Genomic DNA, 20,519 nt, shown 5'->3' on the forward strand with positions numbered 1-20,519 from the left:
CTGATGGTCCTGCTGAAACAGGCCGAAGAGGACCAAGTTCGCTCTAAAAAAAGAGAGGGAATATATAACAGAGGACCACCCAAACACTGCATTTTTCTACCACCTACCAAAAGTTCACAAGGACATTACGAATCCACCAGGGAGACCCTTTATCTCTGGGATAATGTCACGGCTGAGGATGGGGGAAATCCTCAGCCGTGCGGTGATGGAAGATGTCCAGTCGCTACTCGCCAGGAACACAGAATTAGAGAGCAGGTCACCTCCTGTTGCGTCCCTAACGCTGACCCTGTCTCCTACCTGCATGGGCCGACCTTGATGGTAGGAGGACCCATGCGCAGGAACCTCGGATCCCTGACTTACCCTCCGACCGGTCCCTGGGCTAAGGAGCAGGGTAAGACAACCCACTCCTCCTAGGCACGGAGGAGCAGGAGTCTCACTGGCCAAGCAGCATGAAGAAGGGGGTACATAAACAGGACTATGGATAAGACAGGTGAACCAAACAGTTCCACACAAACCTGTCTCAGCCTTGCTGACTGGAACCCGTGCTAAGGAAAGGCTGTCCACACAGACAAAGGTAAACAGCACACACATGAAGACACACAGGGACCAGGACATCCATAGCTGCACAAAAACCAAAGACACAAGACATCAACAACACATCACGGTATTAGAACTTATGACCGGAAGGGTGGCCCTTACAAGAAGATGGAAATCACAGGAGGCTGCTACAGCAAAGCATGACTGAAGCAACCTCCTGAGCCATGCCAAAGTGAGAGGCTTTATAGGCCTAAGAGGCCACACCCAACGGTCAGACACACCCAGTGACATCACACACACTGGGAAGGGAGTTAACCCTTCCAGCACCACAGGAAAGGGAAAACACCAACTTAAAGGGAAAGTGTCCAACACAACAAACACACTGTGGTTGTTACCGCAGGCAACGACATGGGTGGCAACCGTGTCCTGGGAATCAGCCCCAAGGCCGGGACAGTGCCACCACATGTACACAACGACAAAGGTTGCCACGGGCAACCACAGTGCAGGAAAGGTGTCCGTGCACACCACACACTACACAGAGTGCACACAGACAAACGACAGTGCATACATACACGCACACAAACTCCAAAGGGACCGCACACATACCTGTTGTCCGCGGCAACCGCCCTTGAGGCAAACAACATCAAGCCTAAAGCTGCGGTTGAAACAACAACCCAAACCGCGGGCAACAGTATGCGGCTCCCAAGGAGTCACGGCCAAAACCGTGGCCGTGACAGATAAATTCATTAACCAGCAATCTTTCTCATTATGTGGACGTTTTCTTGCAAAAATACGTTATGAACCTTCCCTCTTACCTAAGAGACTCAGCACAACTTATCACTCTGTTGAAAGATATAAAATGGGAACCACAATATAGTTGGCTGACACTAGACGTGACAGACCTTTACTCCAATATTCCACACTTAGCAGGTATCAAAACTGCAAGTCATTACTTGGAAATCGACTGCCACCTTTCCCCTAAACATAAAAAGTTTATTTTGGATGCGATCCATTTTATCCTCTCACATAACGTGTTCTCATTTGAGGGAAAAATTTGCAGACAGCAGAAAGGGACCGCAATGGGGATGCGTTTCGCACCGAGCTTCACAAACCTGTACATGGGCCGTTTTGAAGATGAATTTGTCTACAACGACCACTGCTGGAAAGACAAGATCGTCTTTTATAAGCATTACATTGACGATCTGATCCTGATTTGGAAAGGCACCAATAAGGAGGCCCAGGCCTTTTTCTCTCTTACCTCAATACTAACACATGGAACCCCTCCTTTACAGCCAACGCGTCTGCATCATCTATCAAATATCTAGATCTGTCCTATACTCAGAAGACAAAACCATCAGGTCCAAGACATACTTCAAAAAGGTTGATGGTAAATAGCTGTCTCGACTAGAGAAGCGCCCACTACAAGAAATGGAAGGACAACATTCCATTTAGCCAGTTCAAAAGAATCAGAAGAAACTGTAGCGATAAGAGCGATTTTCTTTCCCAGAGTGAGATCTTACGTTCTAGATTAAAAAAAAAATATATACCCCAGAGGGATCATAGAAGACGCCTTTATGCGAGCAAGCAGCCAAAGCCAGGAGGAATGCCTGAACATCAAAGTGAAGGATAAACCTTTGGAAATGGAGAATACAAAAAAATACAAATCCTCTTTTATTACCACTTACAACACCAACCATGAGGCCCTAAGAACCATTCTAAAGAAACACTGGCACATACTAAAAAATTATTCGACCCTAAAAGAAATCATACCATCCAGACCACAGATTACCTTCAGGAGAGCAAAAACGCTATAGAATATTCTAGCACCAAGCAAACTGAAAAAGAAGTGTATTACAACCTCAACCAGTGTAAGATGCTACCCCAATTATGTTGGTAGTTACAAATGTAGCCATAATCTCTGCAAGTGTTGCACCAGCATTTCGAATCGAGTGCAGAACTTCAAGAGTAACATAACAGGAGAGGAATTTCCCATAAAAAGTTTTTTGAACTGCTCATCCTCATATATTGTTTATCTGCTGGAATGCGAATGTGTACTGCAGTATGTGGGCCTCACCATCCAGTCCCTCAGAGAGCGATTGAACAAACACCGGAGGAACATTATGCAGGAATACCTTAAGCACAGCATCTCTCAACATTTTCTCTCCACCCACAATAAGGATCCTTCCAAACTGACTATCACACCAATCGAATGTATCACTGAAACCTCCTCTGATACATTCAGAACGCTGCAAAAAAGAGAGATGTTCTGGATTTTCAAGCTACAGACCTTGGAACCCTATGGATTGAATGAGAGTCTAGAAAGCAAATGTTTCTGACACCCTCATACCATATCGAATACATCTTGGTCAACCCTCAACCCCGCCCCGCCTCGGACGCTCCTCCAATCAGCGTAGCTGGCTCCTCCCAACTACTCCTCCTTAAACAGTGCAGCAAGCGCCCGCTGAGTACAGTCAGCGTTCTCCACGTGTCGACGAAGAGCGCCCGTGCTAGCTATCCTGCTGACTAGCGTCCAGGTAACAACCTCTATCCATCTTATCTCTCCTACTCACCCGATCCACCAACAATAACCAGGTACCTAAGTCCAACCACTTATCAGTATCAGTTCCTTATATTCACACTTTTAATTTCACTAGTAACTGCATCTCAGAATCACAATCCCTCAGTATATTTCCATATTTTCATCCTTCTTCCCCCCAGGTAACACTTCTTCTAAAACAGTAAGATATTGGTCTGATATCCTGGGTATATATCCCTGTATGCTTTGGGCCTTCTCATTTGATTTTATACATTTATTAAAAAAATAATTATATATATATATATATATATATATATTAATACTCTCATTTATTATATAACCATTTCATTTATGTAAGGTTATTTGTTGACGATTATTATAAGTTTCTGTACCTTTGGAGCATATATTTATATTTATGTTTATATTTATTTTTATATACAGTGGATATAAAAAGTCTACACACCCCTGTTAAAATGTCAGGTTTCTGTGCTGTAAAAAAAATTAGACAAAGATAAATAATTTCAGAACTTTTTCCACCTTTAATGGGACCTATAAACTGTACCACTGTCACGAGAGTGTCAAGAGCCACGCCTGACTCCGTTATACCCGGGGTCAGGAAGTCGCAGCGGGTGGCTGCGCGCTCTATGTATAAAGATAGTGCTGTTTCTTAAAGGTAGCTTTCTGGGTTTGCCTTGCAACCCTTTTTGGCTCACTCAGGGATCCGTAGCTCCTTCTCCTCAGCTGTTTCTTGTCCAGCACTCCCAACCTCCTTATATTCCCCTCTCCCACTTCTCTGGTTGCCAGATATAGAGCTTCCTGCCTGGACTTCTATACTGACCCACTGGAGCTGTGTAGCTGAGATTCCTGGTTGTTCCAGAGCGTTACCCTCCGGATCCCTGTTGGGCTTCTGTTGTCTGCTGTTGTCGCCCACCTGGGATTATATGTTTTGTCTGTATTGTCTGTCCTCTCCTTGGTGTTTTCCTTTAGTGTTAGTGGTGCGGACTAGTGTTCCCACCGCCCTATTCACTACATAGGGCTCATCTTAGGGAAAGCCAGGGTTTAGGCACGTGATCGGCGTACGGGTGAGGAACCCATCTAGGGACGTCAGGGCAGTCAGGTGCCAGCCTCAAGGTGAGTTAGGGGTCACCACCTTTCCCTCTCCCTTGGACAGGGCCTTCCCTTTTCCCTCCCCTTGCGTCACGTATGTGATCGGCACGCCGGTCATGACAACCACTCAATTGAAAAACCAACTGAAATCTTTTAGGTGGAGGGAAGAAAACAAAAAAAACTAAAATAATGTGGTTGCATAAGTGTGCACACCCTCTTATAACTGGTGATGTAGCTGTGTTCATAATTAAGTAATCAAATTCAAAATCATGGTAAATAGGAGTCAGCATACACCTGCCATCATTTAAAGTGCCTCTGATTAACCCCAAATAAAGTTCAGCTGCTCTAGTTGGTCTTTCCTGAAATTTTCTTAGTCGCATCCCACAGCAAAAGCAATGGTCCACAGAGAGCTTCCAAAGCATCAGAGGGATCTCGTTGTTAAAAGGTATCAGTCAGGAGGAGGGTACAAAAGAATTTCCAAGGCATTAGATATACCATGGAACACAGTGAAGACAGTCATCATCAAGTGGAGAAAATATGGCACAACAGTGACATTACCAAGAACTGAAAGTCCCTCCAAAATTGATGAAAAGACGAGAAGAAAACTGGTCTGGGAGGCTACCAAGAGGCCTACAGCAACATTAAAGGAGCTGCAGGAATATCTGGCAAGTACTGGCTGTGTGGTACATGTGACAACAATCTCCCGTATTTTTCATTTGTCTGGGCTATGGGGTAGAGTGGCAAGACGAAAGCCTTTTCTTACGAAGAAAAACATCCAAGCCAGGCTACATTTTGAAAAAACACATCTGAAGTCTCCCAAAAGCATGTGGGAAAAGGAATTATGGTCTGATGAAACCAAGGTTGAACTTTTTGGCCATAATTCCAAAAGATATGTTTGGCGCAAAAACAACACTGCACATCACCAAAAGAACACCATACTGTAACAATCCTACAGGCTCACCTGAGTCAGAGGACCGCTGGCTGGAGGTAGGAGTGGAGCCCAGTGGCAAGGACCGCAGGCAGGTAGTAGGTAGGGACAAGCAGAAGAGTAGTCGGTAGGCAGGCGGTGGGTCAGGGCAGGCGGCAGTAAGCGTGGTCAGACAATCCGGATGGCAACGGTGGTAGCAGTTCAGTAGGTAGGGACAAGCAGAAGAGTAGTCGGTAGGCAATTCCTGGTCAGCAGTGGACTTTCAGTAGTAGCAGGAGCAGCAGATGAGGAGAAGCTTGATCAAGGCTCAGGAGCTCAATAATCAGCAAGCTAGAGTGCAAGGGGCTGGACTTATATAGGGAAGTACCAGGTGTGGGGAATCAAGGGTGATGAACAAGGCTTGGCAAGACTGAGGTTACAAAATAGGTTTCAGGGAGTAATGTCCAGAGAGGACGGTAGCCTAGTAAGCAGGGCTACCGCCTGGGATGTGGCTGGTCACGGGTTCGAATCCCGACAGTACTCCCCCCCTTCCAAGGTGACCTCCGGGCACCGCAGGGGCAGGCTTACCGGGGTGCCGTTGGTGGAACTCTTTTACCAGTCTGGGGGCGTGGACATTTTCTTCTGGCTCCCAGGAGTTATCCTCGGGAGGGTAACCCTCCCACCCAATTAGGTATTGTAGTCTTCCCCGGTGGATCCCGGAGTCGAGGATCTTTGCGACAACGTATTCTTCTTCACCCTGTACCCTCACGGGTGGTGGAGGGGGCGAGTGGCGGCCTGTGAAGGTGTTCTCCACGTATGGCTTGAGGAGTGAGCAATGGAAGACAGGGTGCACCCTAATGGAGTCCGGAAGGTCGAGCCGGAACGTGACCTCGTTGATTTGTGCGGTGATCCGAAACGGACCCATGTATCTTTGGGCCAACTTGGTGAGTTGGGTGATTGGTGCTATGACCTTGGAGAAGTTACGGATAAACTTCCGATAGAAGTTGGCGAAGCCAATGAATCTTTGTATCTCCTTCTCGTTTTTCGGAACGGGCCAGTTCATCACAGCTTGGACCTTCCCCGGGTCCATACTTAGGCCCTCTGGGGAGATGATGTATCCGAGGAACTGAGTGGTGGTTCGCTCAAACTCGCATTTCTCTAGCTTGATATAGAGAGAGTTCTGTCTGAGTCTCTGCAGTACCCTGCGGACGTGTTCGCGGTGCTGCTCGAGGTCTTCAGAGAAGATCAAGATGTCGTCCAGGTAAACGACTACAAACAGATCCAGCATGTCCCTGAGGACGTCGTTAATGAAGTGCTGGAAGGTGGCGGGAGCATTGCAGAGTCCGAAAGGCATGACCAGGTACTCGAAATGACCATAACGTGTCCGGAAGTCGGTCTTCCATTCGTCCCCAGGGCGGATTCGGACGAGGTTGTAGGCCCCTCGAAGGTCGAGTTTGGTGAAGATCTTCGCTTCCCGGAGTCTCTCAAGGAGTTCGGAAATCAGTGGGAGCGGGTACCGGTTTTTTACGGTTATGTCATTAAGCTTTCTGTAGTCTATGCAGGGACGCAGGGAGGAGTCTTTTTTCTCTACGAAGAAAAAGGGGGCTCCCGCGGGGGAGGTGGAGGGCCGGATGAACCCCTTCCTCAGGTCCTCGTCCAGGTACTCTTTCAGAGCCTTGAGTTCAGGCTCTGAGAGGGAGTAGATACTGCCAAAGGGTATTTCGGCCCCGGGCAACAGTTCTATAGGGCAGTCGTAGGGTCGTGTGGTGGCAGCTTGTCTGCGTTTTTCTTGTCGCAGACATCCTGGAACTTGCGGTATTGAGGGGGTAGCAGATCCTTGACGGATAGTTTTGAGATGGTGGTGTCTTCGGGTGGAAGGACGGGTTTGTGGGAGCAATTTAGCGTGCAGAACTCGGATGGGAATCGTATGCAGCGGGTTTCCCAGTCCACCGAGGGGTTGTGGGTGGCCAACCATGGGATGCCCAAGATCACTGGGAACTTCGGGGAGGCGATCAGAGAGAAGTGGATCTTTTCACGGTGATCTGGTTCTATGAGGAGTTGTAGTTCGGTGGTCTCGTGAGTGGCCGGCCCCGAGGAGAGTGGGGATCCGTCGACGGTTTCCAGGTCAACGGGGCTGCCTTCATTGTCGTGGAATGTTCTTTTCGTGGGCGAAGGTTAGGTCCATGAAGTTGCCTCCTGCCCCGGAGTCTAACATCGCTGAACAGGGGAGTTGTCGCCCCTCAATGTCGATGAGGATGGGGACGATGAAGTGGGATCCATGAGCCGCCGTGTTGTTATTTTCAGGGGCTGCTGGCGGGGTTGGAGTCTGTGGTTGCTCCTTTAGCTCCGTGACGGCAATAGTCTTTCGGATCTTATGAGGACATTTGATGGCAAAATGACCCGGCTCCCCACAGTAGAGGCAGAGGTTTTCGGCCAGCCTTCTCTCCTTCTCAGCTGTGGATAGAGACCTACGTAGAGCGTCGACCTGCATAGGTTCAGTTACTGACTGGGGGTCGCGCTGGGCGGTGGAAGAGAAGGAGTAAGTGGGTCTGTGGTCCGAGGACCAGAGTCTTTCTTTCTTCCTCTCGGAGAGTCTTTGATCTATCCGGATGCATAACTGAATGAAGTCATCCAGATCGTCCGGGGCCTCAACTCTGGCGAGTTCGTCCTTTATTAATTCTGACAGGCCTCGCCGGAATTGGCTTCTCTGTGCCGCTGGGTTCCAGGTGGTGTCCGTGACCCAACGGCAAAAACTCGGCGGTGTATTCGGCGACGGAGCGTCTCCCTTGCCGCAGACCATGTAGTCGCGCCTCGGCTGTCGCACAGCGGTTGGGGTCATCGAAGACTTGGCTCATGGCGGTGATGAAGTTGTTTAGGTTGTCCAGGAGCTGACTGTTAGTCTCCACGTATGGTGATGCCCATGCTAATGCTTCATCCGTCACGAGATTGACCACGAATAGCACCTTCTTTGAACAAGGCTTGGCAAGACAGAGGTTACAAAATAGGTTTCAGGGAGTAATGTCCAGAGAGGACGGTAGCCTAGTAAGCAGGGCTACCGCCTGGGATGTGGCTGGTCACGGGTTTGAATCCCGACACATACCCACAGTGAAGCATGGTGGTGACAGCATCATTCTTTGGGGCTGTTTTTCTTCAGCTGGAACTGGGTCCTTCGTTAAGCTAGAGGGAATTATGAACAGTTCCAAATACCAGTCAATATTGGCACAAAACCTTCAGGCTTCATGAGGAACTTCATCTTTCAGCATGACAACGACCCAAAGCATACATCCAAATCAACAAAGGAATGGCTTCACCAGAAGATTAAAGTTTTGGAATGGCCCAGCCAGAGCCCAGACCTGAATCCAATTGAAAATCTGTGGGGTGATCTGAAGAGGGCTGTGCACATGAGATGCCCTCGCAATCTAACAGATTTGGAGTGTTTTTGCAAAGAAGAGTGGGCAAATCTTGCCAAGTCAAAATGTGCCATGCTGATAAACTCATACCTAAAAAGACTGAGTGCTGTAATAAAATCAAAAGGTGCTTCAACAAAGTATTAGTTTAAGGGTGTGCACTTATGCAACCATATTATTTTATTTTTATATTTTTTCTTCCCTCTACCTAAAAGATTTCAGTCTGTTTTTCAATTGAGTTTTACAGTTTATAGGTCACATTAAAGGTGGAAAAGGTTCTGAAATGATTTATTTTTTTACAGCACGGAAACCTGACATTTTAACAGGGGTGTGTAGACTTTTTATATGAACTGTATATATATATATTTTATCGATACCAACACAATTTTTTTATGTATGTATAAAAAAGGCCCTCTTACGATAATTTATGATATATTTGTTCAGTTTTACCAACACCATCATGTTGCCACACTTTATACCATTTCTATATACAACTCACCTAAAGAATTATTAGGAACACCTGTTCTATTTCTCATTAATGCAATTATCTAGTCAACCAATCACATGGCAGTTGCTTCAATGCATTTAGGGGGGTGGTCCTGGTCAAGACAATCTCCTGAACTCCAAACTAAATGTCAGAATGGGAAAGAAAGGTGATTTAAGCAATTTTGAGCGTGGTATGGTTGTTGGTGCCAGACGGGCTGGTCTGAGTATTTCACAATCTGCTCAGTTACTGGGATTTTCACGCACAACCATTTCTAGGGTTTACAAAGAATGGTGTGAAAAGGGAAAAACATCCAGTATGCGGCAGTCCTGTGGGCAAAAATGCCTTGTGGATGCTAGAGGTCAGAGGAGAATGGGCCGACTGATTCAAGCTGATAGAAGAGCAACGTTGACTGAAATAACCACTCGTTACAACCGAGGTATGCAGCAAAGTATTTGTGAAGCCACAACACGCACAACCTTGAGGCGGATGGGCTACAACAGCAGAAGACCCCACCGGGTACCACTCATCTCCACTACAAATAGGAAAAAGAGGCTACAATTTGCACGAGCTCACCAAAATTGGACTGTTGAAGACTGGAAAAATGTTGCCTGGTCTGATGAGTCTCGATTTCTGTTGAGACATTCAAATGGTAGAGTCCGAATTTGGCGTAAACAGAATGAGAACATGTATCCATCCTCTGATGGCTACTTCCAGCAGGATAATGCACCATGTCACAAAGCTCGAATCATTTCAAATTGGTTTCTTGAACATGACAATGAGTTCACTGTACTAAAATGGCCCCCACAGTCACTAGGTCTCAACCCAATAGAGCATCTTTGGGATGTGGTGGAATGGGAGCTTCGTGCCCTGGATGTGCATCCCTCAAATCTCCATCAAGTGCAAGATGCTATTTTATCAATATGGGCCAATATTTCTAAAGAATGCTATCAGCACCTTGTTGAATCAATGCCACGTAGAATTAAGGCAGTTCTGAAGGCGAAGGGGGTCCAACACCGTATTAGTATGGTGTTCCTAATAATTCTTTAGGTGAGTGTATATATATATATATTATACTTTTTATATATATATATATATATATATATATATATCTCTATACCATATTTTATTTCCTTTTAGACTTGATAAAGGGGTCAGCGGTACCCCGAAACGCATTGTCATTGAATAAATTGAAATTTAACAACTGGTTGTGAAAGTGCGCCCTCTGTTGTCCACACTCTCAACTCATATGGTCCGACGTTTTTTATTTCAGTGGTCCGCACCTCCAAGAGTGAGAAGCGGCTACTTATGGGAGAGGTAAATTACCAACAAGCAAACACTTGAAGCAACGGGTGTAGCATTCACCAAAACACAGACACAATAAGATCCACAGTGAACTTGTCAATTTAACCCACGAGTTGCAAGTCTCTCCGATCTCCTGGTACCTGCCACGGGAACATCCGTGACACATGCAGAGCAAATAGAGCAATGAATAGGGAGATCTCTGGATCCATGTAAGGTACAGGGCTGCTTCTAACTTTGCTAGAAAGAGATTGTCATGTACTATAATATGTCTAATTTTCATTTTTTACATTAATCATGGGATAACCCCTCTACAAATCCAAACACTTCTACAGAACAACAGAATCTGTAGTGCTGGTGTAGCTTAAAAAGAATACATTATATATTATATTAGGAAATATCACATTTACTTTCCTGAACCATTGTGAACTCTAGGATCAACTAAAGCTCCAGAGCTTTGATACTTGAGAGACTTGAGGCATCTGCCACAGAGGACAGGAGGACTATAATTAACAGTAATTGGCTATTCATAGAGAATAAACTATATGGCAGAAAGAAAGTGCCTGTCAGCATCATTGAAAAACAGATTACCCTCAGTGAGTACCGTAATCAAGTAGATCTTAAGGGATCCAAAGGGTCACCACAGCTGTTAGATAAGATAAGCATCTTATTTTTTTAAAGGGTAACTGTCATTTTTTATTTTTTTTTGCTAGTTTATTAGAGCTAGGCATGTATACCCGAGTTAGTCTGTCAATGATTGTCAAAAGATCTGTAATTACCTTATAATAACAGCTTTCATTACTGTCCTCTGTCCCTTTCCACTGCTCCCTTAATAGACCGCTGCTAGGGCTTGTCTGTCCTCCTTTTAGTATAAACAGAAGACAAAGGGGCGGTCCTTCACACTGCATGCCTGCATTAGGCTTCAGAGTGAGGAGGTGTGTCTCTCAGTAATCTAATCTGATTGGCTGGCAGGGAGCTGCTGGCTACAGCAAGTGTGTATGGGAAGTGAGGGAAAGCAGTTTTGGCCTCAGAGAACTGGCAGAGGAGCCATCTTAAGAAGGTCCTTATATTGTAAATGTTTAAACAGCCGTAACTAGAAGGAAAAACTCAAGCAAAACAGTGGTATGTGAAGAAACTAAATATTGCTTTATGCATAATGCTGCTGTAGCAGTAACATATGCTAAAATAGATTTTTGAAAGTCCCCATTCCCTGTGCTGCTCCTGGTCCCCGCAACACTGATGCTGCTTCTCCCCGTGCCCGGATGAAAACATCCGGTGTCGGGGAGGGGGAGCAGCCAATGGCAGGTGGGGATGGGGACAAGGCTCCCTAGCATCACCCGCAATATTAGTCAGGCACGTCCCCATCTCCGCCTGGCATTGGCTGCTCTCCCCCGACACCGGATGTTTTTATCGGCGCATGGGGAGAAGAAGCAGCAGCGGTGTGGGGACTAGGAGCAGCGTAGGGAGCGGGTAGCCAGCGGGGGTAGTTTATGATATTGGATAACCCCTTTAAACCTCATTATTTTTGGATCTCACATATCTAGGTTCCTATTTTCTTTATAAATGTATTTTTATCATCACCATTCATTGTTATTATTAGAAAAGATAGTGTGGTAAGATGTACCGTAAAGTGCTGGAAGGGGTGTATATTTCACCCAGAATCCTCAGCTGGGTGAGGTAAATGAAATCCAGAAAGCTGCAGTGGTTTATAGCAAAGTAGTTTGCTGAGACAGGTTAGGTTTGATTCTGTTCTGGGCCGGATTTTATTGGACTGGTTGATAGGTGGAAGTGGGATCCACCAGTGCACACCCTTTTCTTTTGGCACAGCCATTTATCCTAGCCTGAAGTGATCTCAGGTGTGACTGCTGACCTGCTAGCTGTCTGAGCCTGATTACCCCGTGTAAACCTCGCTGTATTGGTGAGATAGAGGCGACCTGTCTAGGTAGAGCCCAGATGGGCAGGTGTTATTTTTATGTTTTTTTTGTGTTATGTGCTGCGGCTACAGCCAAGTGACTGTTAACTTGGATGTCACAAATTGAGTTTTGCAGAGGAACAAATAAAGAGCTATTTGGACTTTTAACCCCCTGAAGTCTGAAAGTCTGTCATTGTCGACCCCACCACAAGTCCACAATCCCTTACAATAGGTTTATTAGATTGTCATAAAGGTAAATTGATAACTTTATCTTCACATGTATGGTAGGCTTACAGAACACAAGTAAAATGCCTGACTATTTTTGCGGCTCTTGGGTTAATGCAAATTTACCATAAATAGATAGCAATAACGTGCAAGGTCTACTACAAGATGTGTGACACAGAGCATGTAATATGAGCAGGAAGCAGAATGCAAAGCTCAGGAGGTTACTTTACCTTGTGCTAATCTCATGGGAACTTTACTTACTGTTTGTGCAAACTTCAAAGAATATTTTATTCATAAACACAAGAAGCTTATGAAATATGCTAACACAATGATGACGTACTCATGTAGTCCTCATTGTAATGTTATAATGTAACATTGCATATCATATAGGCCTTCTGACAAAGTATTATATCCATAGCCATAGTGCAAAGAGATTAAAGGGGTTATCTGACTCTTTATAACTGATCACCTATCCTCTGGACCAGTTTAAAGGGTGAACTCCCATATAAATGAGAAGGTAGCATGCATGTCCGACGGCTGCTCCGTTCATTTCAATGGGCTCCATGGGGTATGGGGCCACTGTTCTCATGATCAATGGGGGTCCCACTAATCTAATAGCTTTATATAACTGGAATAACCCTTAGCAGACTTCAGGGCAAGTACCTTTTTTTGAACAAATTCTGGGTCTTTTGTTCTGTGGTCATAACAGGCTTTCTGATGTGCCTGAGCTCTTTGGAGGTTAGTCTTCAGAAACCCCATTAGCTCTTTAAGCTTCTCTCTAAATTTTAGAACTTACTTGGCCACAGGCACTTCATAGGTGGCAAATTTTCCATCCCAGTCTGCACGAACTAGCACTAGTGGTCCACAGACTCTATGACCATAGAGGAGTTGGAAAGGAGAGAACCCAGTGGATTCCTGTGGCACATCTTCATATGCAAACAGAAGATGTGGCAAATAACGCTCCCAGTCTTTATCCCAAGAATGCAGAAAGGTTCACAACTTGCTTTTCAGGGTACTACTGAATCTCTCACAGAGCCCATTTATCTTAGGGTGGTATACTGTAGTGTGTAACGATTTAAGCCCCCACCCTTTCCCAGAAGCTTGCAGAGGCTTGCATTCCCTGGTCAGTGAGAATCTCACTAGACAAGCCAACCAGAGAAAAATACTGAGCAGTGCATCTGCTGTTTTTTCTGCATCTATATAATGTCACTGCCTCTGGGTATCATATAGCATAATATACCACTGTAAAGATATATTGTTTCCCAGTCTTATTGGGTACAGCTAGTAGTCCTCTTATATTCACATCAGCTCTAAAAAAGCTAATTTATTATGGACATTGAGTGCATAGGACCTCTTAGATGGTTGCCTGGCTTCCCAACTCTGTGGAAGGAGTCCCAGTTGCAGCTTAACTCCTGTGACATCTTCCCCCAGAATCACCTTTCAGAACGTAACCCTTGAGTGAACTGTCCTTGTGGCCACGAACCCTTTGCCTTGCTTGACTTCTTTTGACTGAACACAAGGTAATTTCTGAGGACATCAGCAGGAAGTCCATCCATAACCACTCTTGGTAATCATGCCCGTTTCCCCAATCTCGTAGGATGTGAGCTACATAAATTGTTACTCTGGCATCACCTGCAACAATAATATAATATCCATCTTCTTATTTGGAATCACTTGCTCAGGTGGGACCAGATTGGAAAGTATGAATGTGGTGGTGGCCCTGGTATCAAGAAACCCCTCTGCGGTTTTGATTCCCACTACTACTGCGAACAAGTGATTTTGCCAAGTATCTTGAGCAGCCCTGCCAACTACTTATCTACTGTCATGAGACTTAATCCCATGGATATAGAGGGGACCAAGTGCTCACTGACATCCAGGGTCTCTGCTGGATGCTAAGATTGTTATCCTCCTGGCCACCTTCTAAGTTATTTTTGCTCGAAGCAAGCCACAGAGTGTCCCCCAGTGGCCTTGTCTTTGAGTGATAGATGGGGACATTGAACCTTGAAGTGACCATGTCTTCCACATCGGTAACACCTTTTTTCATGCCTAGTGTCCATAGATATTTTCTGCCTCTCTGGCATTGCTCAGTCCACAAACCAGTATTAATTCCTTGGCATCTGTAGGGCAGCTTTTCAGCAATTGCTCCAGTCCTCGGCAGTCTTAACTCCACAAGCCTCTTACCACCTATTTAGTTGGGTGAACATGTCTTGGTACAATCCAGTGACACTTTCACCTTGCTGACATTGTATGCTGCAGAATTTAATCCTGTAAGTCTCTGGGTGACAGAATAGTGATTTTAAAGTGTTTCCCTTACGTAATCATAGTTCTTTAGATGGTATTGAGCTATTTGATTATATGCATCCATTGTACTACTAGAAAGTTTACCTCATTGAATGCACCTCATCACGTAGGACAGGGATCAGCAACCTTCGGCACTCCAGCTGCTGTAAAACTACAACTCCCAGCATGCAAACATGCTCAGCTGTTCTTATAACTCATATAAAAGTGAATGGAGTATTCTGGGAGTTGTAGTATTCAGGTTGCTGATCCCTGACGTAGGATGTCTGCCAGAGTCGCTTTTGTGGCTCCAGGGCCCACAATTGGTCCTCTTTCCTCAGTCTCATCATACTGTGCTCAGCCATTCTCTTAAAGACACCCCTATCACTGCTACAAATCAAACAAAGCATGGATATGATCCAACATGCATTGCCTTAATGCACTGTGTTGCTGTGTGCCCAAGTTCCAGACATATAACAAAATCCTTAACAAAAAAATTGAATGGTTCCTTCGCTGTGGCTGATGATCCCACCACTGTCACCATAGAGGAACAGAAAAGGCTGTCAAGGCACACTACCAGACACCACCTTTTACTCACTTCTTGGCTGGGCCTATGCTTGCTTCTCCATGGGTCAATACAGAGGGATATCCCTAGACTACAGCAGGCTGTACAAAGATCAACACAGTACTCTGTTCTATGGGACCCCACCCTTACCTGCTGGGACTCCTACATATGCTGGAATATTCCCAATACAGCCAGGACGCCCGCCGATCAGCTGTTTGAAGAGGCTGCTGCACCCTGTGAGCATTTATGCCTCTTCCTAGGCCAGTGACGTCCCTGTACATTGGTCAAGTGTTCTAGGTGCAGCTCTTCCCTATTCAAGAGAAGATCATTGTTACTCTGTGGGGCACACAAAACGGGGACATTTTTCTGTGTAATTCACTATTACTGTCTGCAACACAACTTATGTTTGGGACACTACCCATTTGCCACCATTAGGTATGGGGCACTCTCTGAGACTAATGTTTTAAGGGTACTGTATGCATGTTAAACACTTTTTGGAAGGGTAATGATAGTTATGATAATATATCTAAAGTTGAGTAGTTAGGGACACTGTGCAACACAGCAGGTACAGCAATAGTTGAAAATAGGGCAGCAGAGGGCACAGAAGTGGGAGAAGCAACAGGTTGGGTAACTTGTGTAAATTGGAAAAAGATAGGGATCCTGCTGCAAACGTAAAGAGCAAAGGATGTCTGGGAAAGAATCTCTGCTGACAAAAGTCATGGCTTCAATATTTCTATCTGGTAGTCTAGGCCAAATGGAACAGATGGGAAACATGAATAACTACACTCAGAGAAGATGTCACCTGTGAGTCACTGAGATTCTTGGTAAAGTGCAGAGACCTGTATGGCCATAAGCTATTTCCTAAACAAATCGTGCAGGTCACACAGCTTTAGTGGTTACATCTATATGTATCAGTGGAGAAGTAGGAGTATAGTCCCTGCCGTCATTATTACCTCTACGCTGCGAGGTCGCGCAGCTTCTAAAATGCCCCCGCTCAGGGCCTCTGCAGGCCCGCTCACCACCACGGTCCCAGACTTCATGTAACAGTGTGTTCTTTTTTTCAAATTCTAGGGATGCCCAACCCGACAATGCACACAATTTTCACTGTTTGCATTGTCGTGGTGGGTGGCCGTAGAACTCAGAACAGCCATAAAAGCCATAGTGCCCACAGAGCTCTTAACATCCCAATGTTACCTACTGGTGCCTTCTTAGAGGCAAATGTGACAGTGTACTGTCTAAACCCCATGCACAGAGCCGGGTAGAAATGAGTGGGTAAAAGTCCAGTGTCTGGAGTCAGTAAGCTAGACTGAGCCCCAACCCATAACACTAACAATAACACCTAAACAAAACTCCTAAACCCTAACCATAACCCATAAAACCTAACCCCTAGTCATAACACTTAAACCCTAACCATAACCCCTAACCTAAATGAAGTGCTTAACCTATATATCTTAGAGCCATGTGACCATTGATGACATTGGACCAGTGATGTTACCCTCCTTTTACCCACTCCATTCTAGCTTCTGTTTAATTGTGTCTGTGATCAAGCCCCTTCCAACTCCAGTTCCTGCCCTCCAAGAATATCATCAGGAAATATTGTGAGCCGACAAAGCAGTATTTCCAGTGAAAGTGGGCGAGGGGAGTATGAGATTCCCAAGGGCCAAGCTAAGTTCTCATGTGGTTCAGAGAATTTTCATATTATAAACATGTAGGATACATTGTACTGTACAACATACAGTATAACCTGTACACAGTGCAGAGGTTATACTATATATTGTACGGCATGATGCAGGGGTTTTACTGCATATTGTACGGCATCGTGCAGGGGTTATACTGTATATTGTACAGCATGGTGCAGGGGATATACTGTATATTGTACGGCATGGTACAGGGGTTATACTGTATATTGTACAGCATGGTGCAGGGGTTATACTGTATATTGTACGGCATGGTGCAGGGGTTATACTGTATATTGTACAGCATGGTGTAGCTTCCATATATTCACTGTACAGTATACAGTAACCTCTGCACCATGCATACAATACAGTATAACCTCCCCAGCACCATGCTGTACAGTATACAGTATAATCCATTCACTATGCCATACAATGTATAGTATAACCCCTACATTGTGTAGAGGTTATACTGTACATTGTATGGCATGGTGTATGGATTATAATGTATATTATATAGCATGGTATAGGGGTTATACTGTATATTGTACGCTATGGTGTATTGATTATACTGTACAACATGGTGTAGTAGTTATACTGTATGATCTTTGACTGATATGACGATTATCTTATATTAGGTTTTCATATCACCCTGCTCAGCAGCTGCCAATGCTTGAGGGGACACTGCCTGCCGCCCACATGGGAGACAAAAGGACATCTGATACTCAGGCAGTGGGTTTTTTATTCATTAAATAGGTATTCTAGGTGTTTAATATTGATGACCTATCCTCAGAATAAGTCATCAATATCTGATCGATGGGGGTCCGACACCTGGTACCCCCGCAGATAACCTGTTTGAAGAAGTCGCAGAGGTCTAGTGAGTACACAGCCCCCTTCCAGCTTATCAAGCACAGCACCGTCCATTGGATAACAATTGTGCTTGGTATTGCAGCTCAGACCATTTCACTTGAATGGGACAGAGCCGCTCCTAACCCATGTGACTGATGAACATGACATCATTGGCCTAGGTAGGTTGCGGCCTCTTCAAGCAGCTGATCAGCGGGGGTGACGGGAGTCGCACGCCCACCAATTAGATATTGAGGGCCTATCCTGAGAATAGGCCATCAATATGTAAATCCCAGAAAACCACTTTAAAAGACTGATATCTATTTCAACATATGCTAACAAAAGTGATATTAATTAAATGAAACCCCTTTTCCTCCACTTAAAAAACTTCTCCTATGCCCTTGGTTTGAGACTCTTTTCTTCTTGTATCTGTGGGACTGACATTGCGCTTATTTGGCATGGTTGAACTACAAGTCTTAGCTGCTCTGTGGCCCCATTCACTGACGCTGCGTTATTGGGACAGTGCCAACTGCTACAATAACCAATAAATATATTGTTTAGGCTACTTTCACACTTGCGGTAGCCTTTTCCGTCAGGCTGCACATGCCGAGAGGCGGCCGGACCTCCGCCAGCATGGTGGACTTGCGGTAGCACGGATCCGCCTGCCGGAAAAGGCAAGTGTGAAAGCAGCCTTAGTTAGGTTGTTACATCTCATTGTCATGGCCAACAAATATATATATCCAATATATACAGGGGCGTAGCCATAGTAGAAGCAGAGGAAGTGGCTGCTACAGGGCCCGCCCAGGAGGAGCGCTGAAATATTTTATTGTCAGGGCCCCCTCTACAGTATTATACCATGACATTATATACAGTGACATGACATACAGTATATATGTGTAGGAAATGGATGGAGCAGCTGCCCGGCCTAGCTGTGAGGGTTGCATGGGAGGGGGGGTTGCTGAGAGGGTAGGAGGGGGACCCATTTAACAATTTGCAGTCAGTTCTAGTTATGTCACTGGATATATGCACTCATTTTTCACTAATAAGCGTCTCCACATTACCATTCCCATTTTTACTCATGTTCTACATTTGTCTATATTTAACCTTCTACAGTTGTGTTTTGTGGTAAGGTTCTGGCTCACTCACAAGAAACAGGAAGTGATTGCATTTAAAATAAACTCCATCATTTGCATTTGGACTTCAAAACATTTCTTGTCATCTGGTAAACCAGTGACTGTATCTGGCAAGTCACCATGTCTGCAGGACACCAAAACAGGAGACTCAAAGGTCACCAGAGGGTATAATACGGATAAAGGCACGTTAACATGGATGTAAAACGCAGCAGAAATTCATATAAATGCAGAATAAATTAATTACATGCCGATTTTCCCACGGATATCGCTGCAGATCATACCCGCTGCATTGCAAAGTGTGAAATCTGCAGCACAAATTTACAGGTCAATTTACAGTGAAGATTATTTTTATGAAGTTGATTACAGTTCTTAAAATGTACTGTACATGTGCAACAAATCTGCAATGGCAAATTCGCAGTGTTGACACCACATGTGAACATGCTCTGATTGTGATATCATTTTTTTTATTGTTTTGTGAGTTTATTCTGAAGCTATGCAAATACAATAGATGTTTGATAGGATCCATCAGCAATCTAATCTTGATAAGCAGGGGTGTAGTTATAGGGGTGCAGAAGTAGCAGACGCACGCAGATCTCTGCCACTGTACTCCCTGCTCTTTCTATGCTTAGGAGTCCCAAGGACGGTCATACTCAGTGATTGACAGCTGTCTTTGTATGCACAGTCATTCAGGGAAGGCTGTCAACCACTCCTAGGACTGTCAAGTGGACTCCTATGCGAAGAAAGAGTAATGATTTAAAGGGAACCTGACACATTAGCTGCCAGCAACATGTTATAAAGCAGGAGGAGCTGAGCAGATTGATATATAGTTTTATGAGAAAAGATTCAGTATAACCTATTCATTTAATTTGCCGCTAATTCTGGGCTTTGAAGGAGGCGGTCCTATCAGTGATTGACAGCTATCTTTGTACGCACAGTGACAGAGGAAGGACTGTCATCAATGATAGGGCTGTCTCCTTCAAAGCCCAGAATGAGCAGGAAATCACATGTATAAATGACATGTTTTACTGAATCTTTTCCCATAAACTATATATGAGCTCCTCCTGCTCTATAACAAGCTGCCTGTAGTTTGCATCACATTTTCATTGTTACAGGTTCCCTTTAAGGGCTCATGCACACAGCTCTAGTTTTGGTCCACATCCGATCTGCATTTTTTGTATCTGAAAAAATAGAACATGTCCTATTCCTGTCTACTTTGCGAAGGAAAGGACATTTTTGCAGGAGTAAAAAAAATAGTGTCATGCACATGGCCGGTATCCGTGTTTTTTGTGGACTGTAAAAATGGATATAGTTGTGCGCAGGAGGCCTTAATGAGTCAATTACAAGTTATACTGACTCTTACTTTAAGACTATGGGGGTCATTTATTAATCTGAAATACAGTTAGTTGCTCCGCAATCTGTGACTTTTTCCTGCTCATGCCACGTCTAAAAAAATGGGTGTGGCGTGGGCAGGGTAGGGGACGGTCCAACAGGCCCATCTCATTCATCATTTTCTATGCCTGTTTTAGGCGTAGAAAATGGCCAAAATTAAGACAGCAAGGAAGTTATGTAGAGGCTGGTGCCTCTTCATGACTTCAGCGATCCACCGCC

The 20,519-nt window shown here is 44.9% G+C and overlaps 1 long non-coding RNA gene across 1 annotated transcript in view; it reads right to left on the reverse strand.

The window, feature by feature from the left end:
• Nucleotides 1-15,443: 15,443 nt before the first annotated feature.
• Nucleotides 15,444-20,519, reverse strand: part of LOC120985772 — a 119,210-nt gene continuing 114,134 nt past the window's right edge. Inside the window, exon 3 of the long non-coding RNA XR_005775577.1 lies at nt 15,444-15,569. This is a non-coding gene — a long non-coding RNA (uncharacterized LOC120985772). The remainder of the gene's footprint in view (nt 15,570-20,519) is intronic.

Source organism: Bufo bufo, chromosome 1, assembly GCF_905171765.1.
Source record: "Bufo bufo chromosome 1, aBufBuf1.1, whole genome shotgun sequence".
Taxonomy (NCBI): Eukaryota; Metazoa; Chordata; class Amphibia; order Anura; family Bufonidae; genus Bufo; species Bufo bufo.